Source organism: Phocoena sinus, chromosome 12 (genome assembly GCF_008692025.1).
Source record: "Phocoena sinus isolate mPhoSin1 chromosome 12, mPhoSin1.pri, whole genome shotgun sequence".
Lineage (NCBI taxonomy): Eukaryota > Metazoa > Chordata > Mammalia > Artiodactyla > Phocoenidae > Phocoena > Phocoena sinus.
In genome coordinates this window covers 34,659,284-34,680,948 of record NC_045774.1, presented here as the reverse complement: position 1 = coordinate 34,680,948, position 21,665 = coordinate 34,659,284, and the positions used below count along the sequence as shown (strand labels likewise).

The 21,665-nt window shown below is 33.6% G+C and overlaps 1 protein-coding gene across 2 annotated transcripts in view; it reads right to left on the bottom strand.

The window, feature by feature from the left end:
* THEMIS (thymocyte selection associated) overlaps window positions 1-21,665 on the bottom strand; it is a 203,454-nt gene that overhangs the window by 330 nt on the left and 181,459 nt on the right. The window contains exons 7-8 of one of the 2 annotated variants that reach the window (XR_004352615.1): window positions 18,953-19,018; window positions 3,691-4,316 (exon numbers count right to left, since the gene is read on the bottom strand). The exons of the other annotated variant lie outside the window; for it this stretch is intronic. The gene's annotated coding sequence lies outside the window, so the exon portion shown is untranslated. Of the gene's footprint in view, window positions 1-3,690; window positions 4,317-18,952; window positions 19,019-21,665 lie in introns of those variants that run through there. 2 annotated transcript variants of the gene reach the window in all.

The following is a 21,665-nucleotide window of genomic DNA, read 5'->3' as shown; positions in this document are numbered from 1 at the left end:
GGCCAAGATCACTTCCATCCATTGGTTTTTAAATGTTTCCATCTGTTCAATTTCCAGTAATTAAGCAAAAATTTATTGAGTGTTTAATATGAGCTAGGTACGGTGTACGTGACTGGGAACAAAAAATTGAAAAAGGCATAGTTCCTACTATGGTGGAACTTTGTCCAGTTTAGGAAAGTAGATAAATGAACAAGGCTCATGTTATAAGTGCTTACATACATGTGAGTTTGGAGTCTTCTGATAATACAGAGTAAAAGCATCTTAGTAGGAGAGGGAAGTCAATAGTAATTCCCAATTTATATCTACATAGGCTTGAAAGGAAGGGGTCCTTGCTGAGGGTGCTTCTCTTCCCTAGGGTGGGATGCTAATGTCATTTAGTATGGAGGGAAGGGTGAAAGACTTCCAGACACACAGAGGGAAATCACACACACACAAAAATTATCCTACATCCATACTCAGCTAAGTACTCAGGTAGCTGAAAATAGGCAATTCTGAGCCTAGCTCTTTTTTTTAAAAAATTGAAGTATAATTGATTTACAATGTTGTGTTAATTACTGCTGTACAGCAAAGTGATTCAGTTATACATATATATACCATTTTTTTACATATTCTTTTTTATTATGGCTTATCATAGGATATTGGATATGGTTCTCTGTGCTATACAGTAGGACCTTGTTTTTTATCCATTATATATATAAAAGCTTACATCTGCTAACCCCAAACTCCCACTCCATCCCTCCACCAAACGCGTCCTTCTTGGCAACCACTAGTCTGTTCTCTATGTCTATGATTCTATTTCTGTTTCATAGGTAGGTTCATCTGTGTCATATTTTAGATTCTACATATAAGTGATATCATATGGTATTTGTCTTTCTCTTTCTGACTTACTTCACTTAGTATGATAAACTCTAGTTGCACCCATGTTGCTGCAAATGGCATCATTTTGTTCTTTTTTATGGCTGAGTAGTACTCCATTGTATATATATGTACCACATCTTCTTTATCCATTGCTCTGACAATGGACATTTAGGTTGTTTCCATATCTTGGCTATTGTGAATAGTGCTGCTATGAACATAGGGGTGTATATATCATTTTGAATTACAGCTTTGTCTGGATATATGTCCAGAAGTGGGATTGTTAGATCATATAGTAATTCTAGTTTTAGTTTTCTGGGAAACTTCCATACTGTTTTCCAGAGTGGATGGGCCTAGATCTTAACTCCATTAAATAGAAATGATCTGTTGTACATTAAATATTCATTTTGTTTTCTACAAGTGCCACTATGAGGTAATTCAAGAGAAGGTTGTTACAGTATGGTGTTGAGTGATGAGTTTTTATAATGTTGGAAAAAAGAAGTCGCTGATAGAAAAGCCATTGATGGCATTTTTACTTCTAGTACAAACATATATATGGGTATATGGGTCTGCATTTATAGCTGTCATATTAAGATGATTTTATTTAAAGCAAGTGGTGTGATTGTGCTTCAGCACTGACATATTAAAATACATTTATTTATTTTATATTTCTTTTGATTTCCTTTTCATGTTTCCTGAGTTTAAAGAGTAATTGTCTATATATATAAAATATTTTTGTACTTAAAAAATGTGCTTAATTTTCCAAAAGTATAATGACCACACATTTCAAAGGAAAAATGTGTATACTTTTGTTCAGAATTGTGTATTTTTATCATTTTGGAAAATGATGTCACCAAAGGCAATGCTTCCCATGATATTTCAGTTTTTAGGAAAATACTCACTTATCAGGTTTCATTAGTAGTTTTCACAGTCGTGTGATTTGTCATACAAGTGCAAATATCTAACTATTTCAATATAATTTCTTTAATAGTTGTGTCCAGCATTTTTAAATCCAGCAATGGCAGGTGGAGTCCTTTTCATTGTGCATCCCTCTGATCCTTCCTCTGTCCTCACATCTCTCTCTAACCCAGCCAGGAAAGGTTCTCTGATTTTAAAACCTCATGTGGTTAGATTGGACCCACTGGGATAATTCAGAATAATATCCCCATCTGGAGATCTATCCCCTTACTTCCATCTGCAATCTTAATTTTTATGGCATATGAGGTAATATATTCACAGGTTTCATGGATTAGGGTGTGGACATCTTTGGGGGCCATTATTCAGGGTCCAGGAAGCACAACCTCAAGGTCCAATGATCAGGAGGATGCAAATATAAAAATGCCCCCTATGACCTAAGGTAACTTTTGATATTGAAATAAGTTTTTCATCGGAGAATTCCCAGAGTCTGATGCAGATCTCATCAGCAACCTGCCCGAATATCTGCCCACATCTGTAAGAGAAGAATGAAGGCTGCTGCTTCTTCTCTTCCACCTTACAAATCCTGCACGAGTACCTCTTCATGAGGTAATTGTATCCAGAACTTCCTTCACACATGAATCAAGGAAATGTCTTCCCCTTTCAGTCGAAGGGATTAAAGATGATGATGAACTAACAACAGGGAACATACTTGTACAGTCCATACATTTGTCAACTCAGCATATGTAAGCATAATCCTATCCTTTCAAATTCCCATAAAAACATCATGTTCCATCAAACATGACGGCGCCAACCTTCTTACAAAAGAATATAGGTTCTTCCTCTCTCCAGAAGGTAGGGAACCCAAGTTTTGTCATTCAATCTCTGTACCCATTTCTGATTAATGATCCTTCCCCTTCTAGTTCAATCAAACTCCTCCTTCGACATTCTATAACACAACCACTAGTATTTTAGATCAAACTTGCACAAAATAATACGAGAGGGAATAGGGAAGAAGCCAGTTAAAATATATAAATATATAAATAATCAAGAAAGAAAAAAATATGCCTGGTTTCTATAGTAGCCATTATTACAAGTGGTCATGGGAAAGTTAAAATTTGATTTTTCCATAATCATTCAAAGTTCTGGTCTTGGTTGTTTAGCTTGTGGAATAACTCAAACCTGTATTCTTGAAGTCTCTGAAATATAGTAGTCCTGCTCATTTTGGTTTTCAGAACTCTCCTATTAATTTTTATCACTAGTTATAGAAGTACTAAAAAGTTAACTAGACAGTAACCTGGAAAACAGACTGATTTCTCCTCATTCCCTGTGTATACCAGCAATCCTAATTCCCTTGGATAATGAACATCAGTCACCTAAGAAATACAAAATCTGTTTTTTTTTGGTGATTAAAAAATATAGGAGCCCAAAATGACTGGGTAGCAATACTTCTTCTGGTTCAATATAGTTTTAAAAGACCGAAGACATTTAAATCAGTAGAGCACAAAATTGAAGGCATGAGAACAGGAGAATGTGTGTGTGGCCCATTAGAGGAAAAGTTAAGTGGTTAATTTAAAAGTGAGTCACTTTCATTCTCCATTGCTTGGTTCACAAGTTGAGAATTCTGATGGGAGAAAAGTCACCACGTATTAAAATTGGTTCATGTTATATACCGAACCTCCTCGGATATCACCCTAACTGTATGAGATAAGGTTTAAATGGGATATAAGTTCTTTCACTCTTATATCATGTCTGTTACTTCCAGTGATGGGTGTGTAGTAAAGACAGTGAATCCCCTGGATATGTACTGGTGAAACGAACACCTTGATCAGAAACAATGCAATGTGAAAAGTTATAACAATAATTAGGGCATTCAGCAAGTCTACAAAGTTGGTATGGCAGAAGATTTTAATTGGGGAAAGCAAATGCACTTACAGAATATGGTTCTATTTCAATCAGTAGTAACTCCTGCACCTTCCATGTTGGAAGGAAAGTACTACAAATCACTTGCTACCAGGAAGGCTGGTGATACTCTGAGGGAGTATTACCCTGTTGGGGGCTTAGAAATGTCTGCTTTTTGCTGTTTGATCTTTCAACCGGAGTAATATTCAAATTACCTTTGTTTAGAGGAAACTTAAATTGTTGAAATCTTTGCATGATTTCCCCCAAGCCACCTTCACCACCACTGCCCTTTTTAAGTGTCTGACCACTGACAAGGAACTAGTGCTCTGGCCATCTCTCCCTCCAAGCAAAGTGAAGAAGCAGATGCATTATTTAAAGTTCTTCCCACTGGAATATTTTCCACCCCTATTTTCCATCAGGCCCGCACCTGAGGATTACAGAGGTCTGTTTCTGTTTTTTGTCAGCACAACATGCAAAACTATCAGGTATTCAGTCAATGTAGAAAGATGTTTTCCCCTCTTTCTACATCAGTCTGAAATGGGAGACTCTCCATGAGGTCAGGGGTATGGGCTGGAGGAGAAGTAGTCATGCAGCAGGAATAGGTGGTTCGAACTTCTTCTTTCCCATGGTGGTTTCCACTATGACTAAATGACTTTAGAGGAAAAAAAAAAAATACAAATTAGAGTTATCACTAGGGAAACCCAGGTATATTGGTCAAGAAGATGTCCACATTCAATTTCATAGGAAAGATTTTCCCAGATATTCTCACCTCATAAATAGCCATCTCCACTAATTCATTCTCAATACTACAGTAGTGGGCCTCATTCAGATGGCCTTATTGTTTCAACAAGGATTGAATTAAAAGTTATTGTAGTATTACTCCACTATGCTCGCCCAGAGGAATCTTTTAATATATAAATATTTTAGTATATATATATATATATATATATATATATACACATATATATATCAGTTTGTAGTTCTTTCTTGTATATGTATGTGAGATATATATATAAAACATAGATGCTATATATATATTATATATATATCTTGCAGGTAAATAAATGATATCAGATATACACAGTACAACTTCCTAGATTGTCAGCATTCTTTAATATATGCCAAGATTTATGCTGCTCTTTATGATATTCAATAATACCATATAACAGTTTTTCCTACACAAAGTGTTGCAAAAAACATCATCTTTCATGTTGCATTTCTATACTCTAACAACAAAAGATAAGAGAGAGAAATTAAGGAAACAATCCCATTTACCATCACATCAAAAAGAATAAAATACCTAGGCATAAGCCTACCTAAGGAGGCAACAAGACCTGTGCTCTGAAAACTATAAGATGCTGATGAAATTGAAGATGACACAAACAGATGGAAAGATATATGGTGTTCTGAGATTGGAAGAATCCATATTGTCAAAACGACTATACTACCCTAAGCAATCTACAGATTCAATGCAGTCCCTATTAAAATACCCAAGGCATTTTCCACAGAGCTACAATAAATAATCCTAAAATTTGTATGGAACCAAAAAAGACCCCAGATAGACAAAGCAATCTTGAGAAAGAAGAACAAAGGTGCTCCCTGTTTTCAAACTATACCACAAAGCTACAGTCATCAAAACTGTATGGTACTGACCCAAAAACTGATACCAAGATCAATGTAACAAACTAGAGAACCCACAAATAAACCCACACTCATATGTCACTTAATCTATGATAAAAGAGGCAAGATTACACAATGGGGAAAAGACAGCCTCTTCAAAAAATGGTGTTTGAAAAACTGAATAGCTTCATGTATACAGCCATGTTATCTATTTAACGAAAACTCTTCCTTCTTTTAAATGAGTTTCTCTTTGACTTGGTTAACGTTAAGTGAACTGCTGGAGTTCTGCCAATGTGGTGCACAGAAACAAAATTAACTTTCTGTGTCTACAAAGATGAACACCAGAACCTGGACAGGATGAGTTAGTTGAGGAACACCCACATGAGGACTTGACCAACTTCACTTCTAACACAGTATGTTGTAAATTCTTCTTATTCATTATGTTTTCCAATAAGTCAGCTGACACTTTCTGAGTGCTATTAAGAGCTAGGCATTGTGCTAGACACTAGGACTGTAAAATTGAAAAAGACGTTCCTGCTACCTGGAGCTCATTCTGTGTAGAAATACTGATAAGTTGATAAGTGAACATGGCTTATACAATGAATGCTATCATCAGCACAGAGTACTATGGGAACACAGAGGAAAAACACAGCAGGAAAGGAGAGTCAGGCAGTACTCACATTAGAGCCACATAGTTTTGAAAGGACTTCATTCCTCACTTAGATGCTAATCTTCCCTAGGACAGGGCACTAATAACATTTAGTGTGTGTGTGTTGAGGGGTGGGGGAGACCAATGTGAAAGTCTTCCAGACAAATTAGAGGAATGTTAACCACAAACAAAAAAAGTCATATATCTATGTCCTGTTGACAACTTATGTGGTTGAGAAATCTGTTTATAATTATCTGAGCCTAGATATTAATTCCATTTTATTTCTAATCAGAATATTTTTGCATTTTTAATATTCACTGAATTTCTAGAAATATCACTATGAGGTAACTCCAGGGAAGACTGCTGTGATATTTTGTTAGGTGATTAATAGTTTATCATGTTGGAGAATGACATCATTAATGGGAAAACCATTCATTTTTCTTTCCTGCTTTAAAAACATACAAGTGAGTCTACACTTGTAGCTGCCTTATTTAGATTATTCCACTTATAGGAATAGTGCAGTTGACCATTTATATATTAAAATACGTATTTCATTAATACTCATTTACTTCCATTTCTCTTTCGTGTTTCAATTGGAGCATCCTGTTGTTTTTAAATTTGTATGTAGGTAGTTTATATTTTCTGTGATTTTCAATTTCTATTTATAAAGTAGGTATCATCAAGTATTTAATGTTAAAGGAGGGTCATGTTTGATATGATTCTTAAAAAAAAAAAGGAAAAATAAGGAAGGAAGGAGAGTCCAAAATTTGTGGCTTTTACTTTGTGTAAGCATTTGTGGGAAGGTGAGAAAGATTGAGGTGTTTCAGGCTGGAAACCTAGTGATCTGTGCTCTGCACTGGCAAAATATTTGTATAAACTATTGCCAGGTATACAATAGACTAAAAACCTTGTTCAAAGAAAAGTTGCACCATTAGAAGACATGACTGAAATATTCAGAATTTTGGTATTTTTTTCGATTCAAATTCCTAAGAGAGACAGGAATTTAAACTGAATGTAGCCAACCTGTAAGAAGAGGTATAAGACACTACAACTCTGCTATAGGAAGCACTCTCTGCCTTGAATTTATAATAGAAAGTGACCAAAACTCAGGTAATTTGGGACCTTTCCATGCTTTCATTTTCAGAAGGAAAGTTTTAAATTAGTTATGCTTTTTCTATTGTATATGTTGTATTACATAGTAGGAACAGAAAAATTTTTTTTAAAATTTATCATCAATTCTACTATGAGGAGTTCACCTGGATCATATTGGCAGGACCACACAGCACTCAAAAATTGTGAACACGGGTTAACCAGGTTTTAGAAGGATTTTGATGTTGACTTCCTTGGAGAGGGAAATGGCAAGAGTGTTAGACTGGTGGGGAAAGGATAGACACAAATATTTGAGTGGATAGGAGTACAGTCGGTGGCAAAGACCTCTAGCTGTCCTCCATGTTCACTTCCCCATTATCTCACAGCAATATAACTCAATAAAGTTTTACACATAATACCCACTGCGTCGTTTTCCCCTCCATACACACACCTTGAACAAAGATTACATTTTCCAGCATCCCTTTCAGGTAGATATGGCCCTGTGACATGTGGAGTGGGACATGAGCAGAGTCACGTGTAGAATTTCCAAACGTGGAATTTTAGGGACCACTCCTTCATTCCTGTCAACTGGAATGTAAATGTAAATGTTGGATGAGTGAAAGTCATCTTGTATCATGTGGATGAGTGCTAGACTGGAGGGATGAAGAGCAGCAAGATATAAGAAACCTTATTTTTATTGCAAATCTTACATACTGTGTACTGTGCCCCAACACTTGAAAAACTATGAGGGCTGTCTTACACCAGGGTTACACAACAATACCAATTGTTCTGTCTTATTTCTTTCATACTTATATTGAAATCATTCTGTATAAGAATAATTTTGAATAACACTTCACTTAACATCTATTTATTATCTTATCATAAAATAGTATTAATTTGATCACTATTTGTTTCTAACAGGGGATTTTGTTAAAACACAAACATAACTGACATTAAAGTTAAGATTTATGATTTAAAACTGATTATCTCAACATTTAACTGAGACGAAAACTGTGCTGAATAAAAACAATTAACACTTTAAATAGCATAAATATATATTTTTATATAACATAAAGTTATACATACATATACAAGTGAGTACTGTTCTCTAAAAATGTGGGCTGCATGCTTGTGGCAGAATATAATCTGGAACGTGTGTCTGTCAATCATAAATTGGTCAGCAAAACAGTAATCACTCTAGATGTTGCAGGCAGAAATATTAACACTAAAAATTAGTTGATTGCAGAATTATTGTCAGGGCTGGAGGAACAAAGCTCAAGGAAAGCTGCCACTGAATCCAGCAGATAAGGAGACTGAAATATAGAGTATTTTTCTATATTTTTAGTACTCTCAGATACTTCTTTTTTTTATTAATTTAATTTATTTTTTTTTGAAGCAGATTTTTCATAGGATAATTCCCAGAGTCTGATGCAGACCTCATCTGCAACCTGCCCGGATATCTGCCCACGTCTGTCAGAGAAGAACTAGGGCTGCTTCTTCTTCTCTTCCACCTTACAAATCTTGCAATTGTATCCAGAACTTTCCTTCACACGTAAATCAAGGAAATGTCTTCCCCGTCAGTCCAACGGATTAAAGATTATGATGAACTAACAATAGGCAAATTGTCACAGTCCACACTTCTGTTAACTCAGCATATGTAAACATCCTTCTAGCCTTATTTAATTTTCAAATGCCAACAATAAAATCAACCTCATGTTCCATCAAACGTGACGGCACCATCCTTCCTACAAATGAATACAGGTTCTTCCTCTATCCAGAAAGTGGGGAACACAAGTTTTGTCATTTACTCTCTGTATCCATCATGATCATTTCCCTTCCCTTCTAGGTTCAATCAAATTTCCCTTGGACATTCTGTAACCCAACAGTAAAATTTTAGGGTCAAATTTATATTAAAGTATAGGGAATGGAAAAGAAGTCACTTAAAAGATACAAATATATAAATAATCAAACAAGGAAGAAAATAAACCTATCCTCAATAGTAGCCATTATTGGAACTGGTTGGGGGAAAATTGTGACTTACCTCTTCTAAACCTAATCAAAATTCTTGTCCTTGTGGAATGAACCAAGACTTTAATCCTGAAGTGTCTAAGCCTATAATAGCCCTGCATGTATTGAGTTGCTGCAGAAGTCCACTTTTGACTGTTATCATCATATCTTGCAGAAAGGTCAATTAACTCAGCCCATTTTTCTTGATCTACCAATCTGAAATAGGAAACCCCTTGAAGTCATAAGCGATGATGGAAGAAGAGCTAGCAGTGCAGTATAATTAGGTGTTTCTAATTACTACTTCCAAGAGTTGTTACCAGTGTGATTAAACAGCTTTCAGAGAAAATAAAAATACTACTTACAACAAAAGTTATTGCAAGGGTAACCCAAGAACATTTGTCAACAAGAGGTACACATTTGATGAGTTTTTTAGCACAAGGATAAGAAATATTTGTCTATTTATTGCCCATCTCATAAACAGCCACCTCCGTTAATTCATACTTGACAGGACAGCGTCATGGCTCATGTAGATGTACCTTATTTATTTGTTCTAGCCAAGGTTGGGTTGAAAAGAAGTAGTAATATTACCTCACTATGAGCACCCACAGTGATCTTTATAATGTATAATTCAAACCAAGTTTCCCTCTTGTTTTCAGTCTACTTTAACTTTGAATTCTGTAGAAGACTACTTAAAAAAGGTTCAACTTTAGTAAATCTATAAAGGTATTAGTGACCTGCTTCTCAAATGAAAATACATATGGGTGTGTGTGTGTGTGTGTGTGTGTGTGTGTGTATGCATATATTGCAGGGAAATAGGCCATGAAATACATATTTTAAAAATATTTTTGTGACTGTAATGAACAATTAATAATGTTGTATCCGCTTTTTGGCACCACAGGTCTGTAATAAATATCCTTTGTCTTACAGCTCTAGCTTTGGATATTTTAGAATGAGCTTCACTTCAGCATTCCTAGCTAAAATAGTTTATGTTTGTTTCTTAATATTATCTACATATTACCTGAATAGATGAGTGTAATGCATAATTTTTTCCCCAACTAGTTATTTCTTTTAACTTTATTTTTTCTGGTGAGTAAATTAATGGTATTTCATTGGGTTTCTTAAATTTGCATTTTACATTGGTGTGGTTGGACATGTTTTCATATATGTACTTATTTATATGTACTAAAATTTGGGTATCATCATCTATGAATTTACTGTTTGTATTATTTAACAATTTGGGATATCTGATTGGTGAAAAAATGTCACCCCATTGCTTGTTTACTTATAATTTACATTTCCCTGACTACAAGTGAGGTTGAATAAATTTTCATGTGTTTATTGACATATTTTATCTCATTTGCTGTGATTTGACTGTTTTTGCCAATTTTCATTTTCTCCTCAAGTTATAATGTCACTTTGCATTTTTCTATACAAACTTCATTTTCTATGTGACAAAGAATTTTTAATTTTTTCTCTTTCTTTTTGACTTTTGAAATAGTGACTTTTAAAAGCAAATTTCTTTCACTTTAGTTTTTTTAACTTTTTAAAAAATTGAATTAAAGATACTTCAAGTTCTATAGTGTTTTACAATTTTCAAAAATTTCACACACATTATTTCATATAATTCTGTAATGACCCTGTTTTTAATCCCCTACCTCTATATTGCCCCTTCCCCTTCCCTATCCCCACTGGTAACCACCAGTTTGTTCTCCATGTCTGTTAGTCTGCTTCTTTTTTATTTTATTCACTAGTTTGCTGTATTTTTTAGATTCCACATATAAGTGATATTATACAGTATTTGTCTTTCGTTGTCTGACTTATTTCACCTAGCATAATGCCCTCCAAAGTCTATTCATGTTGATGCAAATGAAATAGTGACTTTTGCCATGCACTTACCCATTTTTCAGTTTGTGAAATCTGAATATACATCCTTGATTTCAAAATTCTCTCCCACATCAATTTTATGCAGATTCACATAAGTTGTATTCTGATCATTTTACTCTTATTTTTCACCACATGGTCTTTTAATCGATTAAATCATGTTCTTTACAGTTTGATCCAAGATATTAATATCACTATATTTATTAAAAAATAAAGAAAAAACATACTTTAAAAAATTTAGCTAAGAGAAAAAATAAGCTTTTTATTTTATACTAAATATAATTTAATCTATGAGGGGTCTATGAATACAAATTGTATGCATTTTCAACCAACATGTTCTGGTGATTACATCCTCTTTCATTTTAAATCAAGTCCATAACACTGATGGAAGAAATTTTCATGTATTGAGGTATGGGGAAGTCATTCTGGCTTACACATGATTTGGCTTGAACTTTATGTTAGATAGGCAGCCTGTTGTATGGCCTGTCAAACATGCATTGTACATCTGCTTTAGCCATTAAAGAAAAGAATGCATTTAAAAATCAAAATGGAGTAAGAGTGGTCCAGGCCTTCAAAATGGAGGCAGCTGGCCATTGTGGATATGGTTTCAGACATGTTCTTGCATCACTGAGAACTTAAATTTCCTGAACTCTGTCAAACTCATGGACACCACCAGCTGTTTTCAAAACAACATCTGCTAGCAGCTGCCAGCTGCAACCTTATGGTCCCAAAGTCTCCCGTTGCATTTATGTAACAATTTTGGACCCCAACCAATCCTTGCTTAACAAGTACCCTTACTTCTAATCCTAATTCTTAACAATTTATGTAACTTTGCATTTTTGCCTTTATAAGCCTCCCCATTTTGTGGTCCCTTGGAGCACAATTTAGGTGCTTCTTGAATCTGTATTTCCGAGGCTGTGGTGCTCAGTTTGGCTCACATAAAACTCTCTTCTATTTCTTATTATAGATTGTTTATTTGCTTCAACACCACTATTCTATTTTTCTTTTAATCCAAGAGGACTTGATGTGTCCTTTTTAAATGCTACTGTAAATCATACAGATCAGCTCAGACTATTTTATCTTCAAATTACAATACAGTAAAATTGACTTTTTTTCCTTTTGGTACACAGTTCTATAAATTTTGAGACTTGTATAGAGTAATATAAACATGAACTATAGTCAGGACACAAAAGAGTTTCATCAATCCCAGGACTCTTTCATGATATCCCTTTATAATGACCACATCCCCCATCTCTATCTCTGGCAACCACAGATCTGTACTTCATGACTATAGTTTTATTTTTCTGAGAAAATCCAACAGACAGTATCATACAGCATGATATTTTGATACTGGCTCTTTCACTCAGGCTTTGTAGTTCACTAAATTCTTTGAGGAGTTTTGTTGTTGTTGAGTTTTTTTGTTCTGCTTGTGTTTTATTATTTTCTTGCTGAGTAGTATTCCATTGTATGGATGTGCCAGTTTGTTTATCCACTCACCCACTGAAAGATATTTGGGTTCTTTCCAGGTTTTGGCAATTATAGATTGAATTGTTATAAATAATCAACCATTGCATGATTGTTATAAACAATCATAACGTATGTGTAAACATACATTTCATTTTCATTTCTCTAGGGTAGATGCCCAGGAGTGGGATTGTAATATCAATGGCAAGTATCTGTGTAATTTTATAAGAAATTGTCCAGGTGTTTTTTAGAGTGGCTGTTTTAGTTTACTAGGGCTGTTGTAACAAAGTGCCACCAACTGGGTGGCTTAAACAACAGAAATAATTGTCTCACAATTCTGAAGGCTGGAAGTTCACAATCAAGGTGTCAATAGGGTTGGTTCCTTCTGAAGCTGTGAAGAAAAATCTGTTTCGTGCCTCTCTCTCCTAGCTTCTGGAGGTTTGCTGGCAATCTTTTGTGTTCCTTGGCTTATAGATGCATCACCTTATCTCTCATGTTCACTTGATGTTCTCCATGTGCGCATAACTGTGTCCAAATTTCTTCTTCTTATACCGATACCAGCCATATTGGGTTAAGGGCTCACCCTAGTCCAGTAAGACATCATTTTAACTAATTACATTTGCAATAACCCTATTTCAAATAAGGTCAACTTCAGAGGTACTGAGGGTTAAGACACAATTCAACCCATAGCAGTAGCTATGTTATTTGGTATCCTCACCACAGAATTCCAGTTCCTCTACATCCTCATCCACACTTGATATTGTCAGTAATTTAGCCATCCTAATAAGTGTATAGTGGTATTTACCATAGTTTTTATTTTCATTTTCTTAATGGAAAATTGTATTGAATATCTTTTTATGTGCTTATTTCCCATCCTTATATCCCTCTTTGGATGGAACTGTCTCAAGTTCTTTACCCATTTTCAATTGGGTTGTTTGTTTTCTAAATGTTGAGCTTAGAGAGTTTATTATATATGATGGGTACAAGTACATTTTAGATACATGATTTGCCAACATTTCTTCCTAGTCTTCCTTTTCATTTTCTTAATTCCATCTTTTGGAAGGTAAACCTTTTTAATTTTGATGAGATCCAATTTATTATTATTTTCTTTTATGAATTATGATTTTGGTGTCAAGTCTAATATTGTTGTCTACCTCCAGGTTACAAAGATTTTCTCCTACATTTTTTCTTTTGAAAGTTTTATAATTTTACATTTTACTTTTAAGTCTATGGTTTTCTTTGAGTTAATATTTATATAAATTGTCATGTCAAGGTTTGATTTTTAACATACAGATGTTCAATTTTCCCAACACATTTGTTTAAAAGACTATCCTTTGACCACAGTATTTCTTTGGCTCTTTTGTCAAAAGTCAGCTGGCTTTATTGGGTCTATTCTAGAGTCAGTGGGTCTGTTTCTGGAATCTCTGTTCCATCCACTGTCTACCCTTTCACCTATATCACACTGTCCTAATAACTGTAACTTTGTAATACTAAGTCTTAAAACTAGGTAATGTTATTCCTTTACATATATTCTTCTTTTACAAAATTGTTTAGTTATTCAACTTCCCTTGACATTCTCTTTGCTATTCCATGTAAATTTGTGAATCAACTTGTCTACATATTAAAAATCCTGCTGAGATTTCAATTGCATTGTGTTAAATTTTTATATAAGTTGGGGAGAATTTAAGTGCTTACAAAAATGAGTCTTTCAACAATAAACACAGCATGACTCTATGGTTTCTAATCTTTTGATTTTTTTTTGGTTAGAATTTAAAATTTTCAGTATGAAGACCTATACATGTTTGTTAGAATTGTATCTTAATATTTTATCTGGGATAAAATATTTTCAGTCATATTAATTTTTTTCTAATTTTTGTTTCCAATTGTACTTTGCTAATATATAGACATAAGATTAATTTTGATTTGTAAACTTGTATACTGCAATCTTACTAAGCTGACTTAATTCTTAGATTTGTTTGTAGATTCTCTGAAATTTTCTATGTAGACAAGCATGTTGTCTGTGAAGAGAAATATTTCATTTCTTTTTCTGAAAAGTATGCCTTTTGTTTCTTTTTCTTGCTCTATTGCACTAAGCATTCTGTACAATTTTGAATGGGAGTGGTGAGAGTGAACTTCCTTACCTTGTCCCCAGTCATAGGAGGAAATCTTTCAATCTTTCATCATTAAGTATGACATTAACTGTAGGGCTTCTGTAATGTCTTTTAGTCAGATTGAGGAAATTCCAAGCTCTTCCTAGTTTTCTCAGAGTTTTTAACCATGAATAGAATTTGTATTTTGTCAAGTGCTTATTTTGCATTGATATAATCTTACAGAGCTTATTTTTTATATTGTTAAAAATGCAGACTACATCCACTGATTTTTAAATCAGTTTTGTATGATTAGGATAAACTCCGCTTTGTAGAGGTGCATTACTCATTTTATATATTGCTGAACTTGATTTGTCAATATTTTATTGATGATTTTTCTATCGAAATTCATGAGAAATATTGGTCTCTGTGTTTGTTTTACTATCAGGGTAATAATAAACTTATAAAATGGGTTGGAAAGTGTTTACCTCTCTTCTATTTTCTGGAAGAGATATACAGAATTTTCAATCTCTTTTCTATTATTCATATGGTTAATTTCCATTGCTCTACCTTTCTTCTCTCAATTCCATTCAGCTACTGAGTTCATCTACCATGTATTTTATTTTTATTATTATATATTTCTGTGTTAAAATTTCTATTTATACATATCTTCTATTGCTTTAGTACTTAAAAAAATTTCCATTTGTTTCAAGAATGTTCATGATTACATGTTTGAGCAATTTTATGATAGCTGCTTTAAAGTTTCTGTCAAACAACTCCAACATGTACATCATCTCATCCTAAGCTTCTGTAAATTGTCTTTTTCCATGAAAATTGACATTTTCATCTCTCTTCATAAGCCAAGTAATTTTGGATTGTGTCCTGGACATCTTGACTGTTTCATTACGAGACTCTGGCATTGTTTAAATCTCCTGGAGAATGGTGACATTTTTATTTTAGCAGATAATCTACCCAGTAAATTTCACACTGTGAATTTCTACCCATCTTTTGTAGGCTATGGTTTCAATGTCAGCTCGGTTTTTGAAGCCTTGAAATGCCACAGCACTACTGGATATGTGCCCTATTTAGCGGTCAGTCTGGGATCTGGGAAATTCGATGTACTTATTAGCTCAGTTCTCAAAATCTTATGCTAATTTGAAATAGATCTATGCATATGCAAGTCGAAGTAAGCTCAGAAGTTCTTAATTTGTGGATGGCCTTTCTGAGCTCTTCCTTCTCCATGAATCTGGAGATAGCTTGTGCTTATCAGCTGACAGTTGATGTACTCTTAGATTCATTTGAATAATAAAATACCCAACTAAAATCCTATTACAAAGACTCTGTTCAACTGAGAAAACTGTTAAAAAACAAAAGAAAACAAACAAATACAACACTTTCTAAAAACCAAACTGCCATATAGCTTATTCCTATGTCATATCACCACCCTGTGGTCTTTATATCTTAGGACTTAACAACACCACAAATCAAGTTTTCCTTTAGGATATTTCCTAGTTTTCCTTAAAAGTGGTCTGTGAAACTGCACAAGATAACAGGACTCTGCAGAACTGCCAGAAAGGTGCTTTGAAACACAAGGTATATGGAACCTCTTAGATAAAGAATTATATGGAATGAGGAGAAAATTATTAGTTAGCCCATATCTAGAATGAAGACCAATTTTCAGATTAGCTTGATTTTTATGAACTATTTCAGATCCTTAGGTCCCTATCTTTAGTCATAGAAATACACTCAGAAATGATAAAGTCAGCTATGTGTATCTATAGTAAAAAATATTCTGAAATACCTATGAAAATCAATAGAAACATAATACCCAACTTACCCCAAATAATGGATGTTCTAAACTGGGCTATCTTTAAGTGGATATTTTAAAAATTAAATTTTGTGAATATCAAGTTCAATTATTCACAAATTATTGACAGTAATTTTATCATACAAAATTAAGCATAAAATATGAAGAAACTGTTTTACCATGTTGATAGATTAAATTTAACTAAACAAAGCACCATCCTTCAAAAAATCCTCAGTTTTACATAGAAAAGTATAAATTATAGTAATGGCTGTCATTGCTTTTACAATTATGAATTCTTATCTATTTGAATTACCCTTCCTTGTTTCAGTTGATTCTGACATAAAGAGATATTCTCAGACCAATGGGCAATTTTGATCAAGGGATCAGCTAAATTTTAGTGTGTATAACAAAACAAAATTATATGTATATAACAAAATTATAACAAAAATTAGCTGCCATTCATCTTTCCCAACAGCAGTGAAAAATCAAAATGCATTTTAACTATTTTGGGGTATAAAAGGACAATTTTTTGTATTTAAAAATAGGTAAAGTATTTGGTGTGTTGGACTTTACATTTTTCTAAGAATTGAGATTCTTATAATGAAAATGTAAGTTATTATTGTAGTAGTAATGTTACTGTAGTATGATGTATCTTTATCAATTCTCTTCAACAAAGTATTGACAGGTACTCATCTATTCCTTTCTTTACAAACAAAATTAAAGATATAGTCACAACATCTTGAAGGATGGAGAAGGAGGGGTTTAGTTAACTGAAATTTCAAATCTATCAAAACTAACTCTTTGTATGGATATAATTGTGGAAATGGTCTTTACAGAGTTGATCAGGAACAATTTTGTGCTTAAAACTGAACATTTGTTGGCCAAAAGTAAGGCTTATTGTAGAAAGCAGACATGGTCTAAGTTTGATTATGGAAAACATAGGTTTACTACACTTTTATAAAACCAGGTTTTTAAAGATGCTATTAGATTAAATGTTGTATTTTTTCCTCAGTTCTCACAATTGTTAACATTCTAACAGGAAAACACATAAGCATATACCCCAAATCTGATTCTAGCCATTATGAATATGATACACTTTGAAAGCATTTCAGATCATTCCAGATGCATATCTAATACTACGTAAGCTTTTTCCTGTGTTTTAAGCATAAAAGGCTTTACATATATATAATAACCACAAATGGTGTTCCTCCCTCATTTATAAGACTGTAAAATTACATGCATAAATAAAATTGATTTTCAGTTAGAGTGATTTTACTGTTGCCTAAATATTAATAAGATCCTCCCCCTTAGGCTAGCATTCACAGGCATCTTCCAGTAATTTTTTTGGCCTATTGAAGAACTGATGGGCTGCGTATAGCTTGTCCCTGACAGTTACTGACAACATTTTAAATGATGAGTAACGTTAGATTCTTATTACTTCAAATCATCATTTCTTCTTGATGTAAAAACACATTTTCGGTCTCATATTTTTCCTCCAGATATATCATTAAAATTTTAAATTTATTAATATAACAATTGTTGAGGAAGCAAAACCCAGAAAATATTATATTGTGTTTATAAATTAAAATAGGCAGAAAATACTGTGTGAAAAAGCAGTCATGTACCCTCCCTCCCAAAGCAAAAAATTACAAGGACATTTTCTAAAAGTTCACTTATTACCAATTTCTGCTTATAACTCTTTTTTTTTCTTTAATTGGGGTATAGTTGCTTTACAATGTTGTTTTAGTTTCTGCTATACAATGAAGTGAACCAGCTATGTAATGGGGAGTAAATACTTTCATATCTGAATATTTAGATCACAGAACTATACATGATCACAGCACCCTTGAATAAAAACAACTAGCAGTATGATATGACAAATGAGGCAATGCACAAGAGTGAAACAAGGTTAACTAGAAGATCACCCCCTAACATTCAGTATATAAACAAAACATAAAGCTGCCTGTTAACATATAACACCAGAAATGTGTGTGCTATCAAAACTGGGTGTTAATAAGTGACATAATCTAAAGCCATCAACTATCCAGAGTGAGATCGATGTGTGTTGGAAATAGTGTATCCCTACCTTCTTGCCTGATAAGAAGTTTGCCTGCACTTGGTTCAGTGGCAGATACTATCGAATCGTCTCCTTGACAATTAGGGAAGGTGAGACTCAGAGAAAACTCAATAAGTCTGCATTTACTCCTACAATTTTTTTTAAAGATTTGAATATTATGAAGCAAAATTTGCAAAAAGCTGGGTTTCCTTTGTGGAGTGTAGCCCTCATTCCTACAATCTTGATAAGAAATCTTTTTCGAAAGGATTTTTCACAGTGGATTCTTATTACTGGAGATTAACAGCCCTTCATAGTGACTTTGCTAACTTATAGGACAGTGTTGCCTGATTTAAGTTTTCTCCACAAAGCACCTTATTCTACAGGTTCTACGAATTCTTTGATATATCTTACATTGTATGGCACGGATAGGAAAAGAATTAGAAGTTCAATCATAGATGTGTCATTACAATGCATGATCAAAAAACGAAGTGTGACTTCTAGATATCATCCAATGTTTTTGCAACATTTGCTGGGCACCTTTATGGCTCTCCCACAGTTGGCCTGCCCTCTCCATGGGGTCCTCAGATAAGAGATCCTTTGCAACATGCCCTTTGACTGACCTGGAGGCAATGTGAAGTCTCTCTGTTCCTTTCCCGGGTCTCACTACTTTTGCTTCCTTCAGTGCTCTTGAACAGAAAAAAAAAATAAAAACAAAACTACAACAACAACAAAAAACATTAAACATGAAAACCTGCCCAACTAATGGAAACAATAATTAAAACTGCCTTACCAGAATTTTGCCTATCCAGTTCTGCAGTTTTCAGACAAAACCGAAAATTCTTTCCCCGAATCCTAGTGTTCTGCTCCAGCCCTTCCCCAACTCCTAGGTTATATCGCAAAAGAAACAGTCCATAATTGAAAATTTGACAGTTACTCTTTCAGTCTAGCTCCAGAATAAGTGTGCCTTGTTGGACCAAATTTTACCATAACTGAATCATTTGTAGTCATTACAGTAAAAATATCTAAATTAATATGGGCATGGAAGGAGGCAGCTTATGCATTTTTAATTATATTAAGAATAACTTTTTAGATATTATAGCTAAATTCTAGTTTGGAAGGTATAACTATCTCTTACCTTTTAGAATATAAAGAAAAAAAGATTGAGTGGAGAGTTAGAAGCATTTTTTTAAAAACTTGGATGTCACAAATTTTAGCTTTTGATAAACTCCGATTTTACTGACAGTCAGCATGGGATTAGATATTGTGTTTGGAAAACATTGGTGAAGATAAGGGAGAAGCAAAACTTTTGAGAAAATGGCTGCTTAGATTTATAAACTAGACAACTAGCAACATCTAGTGGTCATCCGTATGATCAACCCTTCTCTTCATTTCCATTGTTGCTTAGAATTCAGTCACATGCCAAAATTCTTGGTAGGTATTTTGAATTAGGTTAAAATAAAATAAAAAAACAGAAATAAAATAAGAAAACAATATAATCTGAAATCTAAGCATTAGTTCTAATGTATATATAATATAAAAATACAATACACATATTATTATTCACAACTGTTTGGTGTATGAGCAATAGGATTTAATACATTGAGCATTAAACAGTGTTCAGCTGCTTTACTTGTCATAAGAAGGGCTAAAATTTTGCTATAAAAAGCAGACAGGACTTAATTTTACCAACTTTAACCCTAAAAGTTAAATTAATATTTAAAAACTCCTGTTATAGATAACTATTATTTTAACTGATAGAACTGGCATGGATTTTGAACCATTATTTATTTTACTCAACAGTTTGAAATAAGACAATAAGAACAACAGGTTTTAATCCTTGAATATACACACAGTGATAGTGAGGGCTCATACACATGTAAAGAAATAATAGCTAATAGTTACTTGGGTCAAAAGAAAGCTTCTTGGGGTTTTCATATTTTTCACGGCCAGGCTATAAATAAATAAGTAAGAGTTGAATACAGGTTAAAAACTCTCAGAAAATCTATGATTCCTTGGGAGAAAATATTTACAAATGATGCAACTGACAGGGGCTTAATTTCCAAAATATACAAACAGGTCATGCAGTTCAATATCCAAAAAAAAAAAAAAAATCAAAATCAGGCAGCAGACCTAAATAAACATTTCTCCAAAGAAGACATACAGATGACCAAGAGGCACATGAAAAATGCTCAACATCACTAACTATTTGCGAAATGCAAATCAAAATTACAATGACATGTCATTTCACACCAGTCAGAATTGCCATCATCAAAAAGTCTACAAATAATAAATGCTGGAGAGGGTGTGGAGAAAAGGGAAACCTCTTACACTGTTGGTGGGGATGTAAATTGGTGCAGCCACTATGGAGAACAGTATGGAGGTTCCTTAAAAACTAGAAATAGAGTTACCACATGATCCAGCAATCCCATTCCTGGGCGTATATCCAGAGAAAACAGTAATTCGAAAAGATATATGCACCCCAATGTTCATGGAAGCACCATTTACAATAACCAAGATATGAAAGCAACCTAAGTGTCCATCAACAGATGAATGGATAAAGAAGAGTGGTACATATATACAATGGAATATTACTCAGTCATAAAAGAGAATGAAATAATGTCATTTGCAGCAACATGGATGGACCTAGAGATTATCATACTAAGTGAAGTATGTCAGACAAAGACAAGTATCATATGATATCACTTACATGAATCTAAAAAATGATACAAATGAACTTATTTACAAAACAGAAATAGACTCACAGACATAGAAAACAAACTTATGGTTACCAAAGGGGAAATGGGGGGAGGGATAAATTAGGAGCTTGGAATTAACAGATACACACTACTATATATAAAATATATAAACAACAAGGTCCTGTTGCATAGTACTGGGAACTATATTCAACATCTTGTAATAACCTATAATTGAAAAGAATCTGAAAAAGCATATATATATATATGTATATATATATATATACACATACATATATATATATCTGAATCACTTTGGTGTACACCAGAAACTAACACATTGTAAACCAACTATACTTCAATTTAAAAAAAGAAAATAGACAATTCCTATTAACATAATTCAAATTCTCAAAAAGATTATTTCAAAAATTGATAATATAACATATAGTATGGATACTGAAAACATAAACAGGATTGCAACCTAAAAAGAGAGGGAAGAAATGGAGGAAAGAGATTAATGTTTATTTATGCACATTGCAAGTGCCAGACACTGGGTAGTACTTCATGTGCATCTGTCATCGTAATTCATCTCCATGGTAATTCTGGAGACAGATGTTATTGGCTGCCCCCCTCCACCCTA